Below are 1,646 nucleotides of genomic sequence, written 5' to 3'. Positions count from 1 at the left end.
CCTGGCTCCTCATTGTTGGGCTCTTTGACTGAAAGGCCTCATTAGACTGGGTTCAGTTGCAGGTTGCAAAGCTGGAGGACATGTTGGATGAGCTGAATGAGGAGTTTTTACAGCTTACAGTGCAGACTTTGGCAAGCCAGAAGGAGGGGGAACTACTGGACCAGGAGCTCAGAGCCCACGAGGAGTTGCTTACGGTATGAACCATCTTGTTTTCCACTGGGCTATTGGCCAAACCTCAAAGAAGCCTGCATGAAAAATGGAGTGATGGCCCTTGTGATTCAGCCTCCTGCACTGCAAAAGGTGAGGCGAGGTGAACATTGTAAGCCAGGGAAGATGGACTGACCTGAGCCAGTTATACCCAACCTTGCAGACCCACCAGCTCCAGTATCAGGAGTTCATTTCGTCTGACAACCGTTGAAGTTTTTTTTTTCCCTCCAGGATAAGTCTTATATTGTGTAATTTGCATATAGGGATGTGTCCCTGCCATGTAACATTATATGATGATATAAATGCCATTGTATCATGGTGCATGCCAGGAGTCTATCCACAGAGTAGAGACGGCAAATGCAAGTCAGCCATTTGCAGACTCATCCAGCCAAGCCAGATCTCTTCTGAAGCACACAGAGGAGACCCAGTTCTTTGAACTTTATAGCCAGCATCAGAAGCCAAGCACTTCCTAGGCTCACATGACTCCTGCTTGGCAGACGTCTCTCCCAACTATACAGTTGGTTCAATAAAAGAGATCACAACAACCCCATCCTCTCATGCATTTCCTGGACCATCACGGCTATGGCAGCACTTTAACCCTACTGCTGCTTGTTTCTCCATCAAATCAGCAGTGCCCAGAACATGGAGGACATATAATCTAGGGGTTGGAGAAGGGAACCGGCAGTCAGGATGCTTCACTTCTAGTCCCGGTTCTGTTCTTGTTCCTGTTCCACGCATGTCCTGAACAAACCACATACATTTTGTGTTACTCGGTTTCAGACCTGTCTATCACATGGGGGGATAATCTACTTCAAGGTGGCAGTCAGGCCCGGTTCATTACGATATGGAGGAAGCTTTTGTAATCTGCCCTGTCACTATAAAAGTGATGAGTGTTTAATTAATCACAACCTAAACCCTACATGGAACAACAGAGTTCGCAGCTGTCAAGAGCCCTCTAGAACATTTTGAGAAGCTATGCCATTATGAACCTGTCCCACTTCTGTCTTACATTTCCTTAATGCTTTGTTGCACCAGGTATTTGCGTGAACCCGGCATTTCTGTTTCCTAAGAACTCATTTGTGACAGCTTTCTGTTGTTTCATCACAACCAACTGCTGTGGAGACAGACTGAAAAAACCAAGATTTATGACTTTGGGTGGGAATTAAACAGCAGATTAGGCAGCCCCATTCTTTTTCATACAAATATGTGAATATTGCACAGTAATAAATGGCAATAGGCAGATTAGGGGAATGGTTTCTAAGTAGAAGATTTTTCCTTGAGGTGCTGGCGAGTCGTTAATAGGCATCACCTAGATTTTAGAAATTAGGGAACAAAAAAATCAGTGCGGTGATAAGATATGTTCCCTGCGAATGGAGGAAAATAGCCATTGCGTGGTGAGGGCACCCTACATTGTAGTGTGCATTGTAAAAGTGTGTATC

The sequence above is a fragment of the Alligator sinensis genome, unplaced genomic scaffold (assembly GCF_000455745.1).
Source record: "Alligator sinensis unplaced genomic scaffold, ASM45574v1 scaffold278_1, whole genome shotgun sequence".
In the NCBI taxonomy this organism is placed as follows: Eukaryota; Metazoa; Chordata; order Crocodylia; family Alligatoridae; genus Alligator; species Alligator sinensis.
This window is presented reverse-complemented; position numbering follows the sequence as displayed.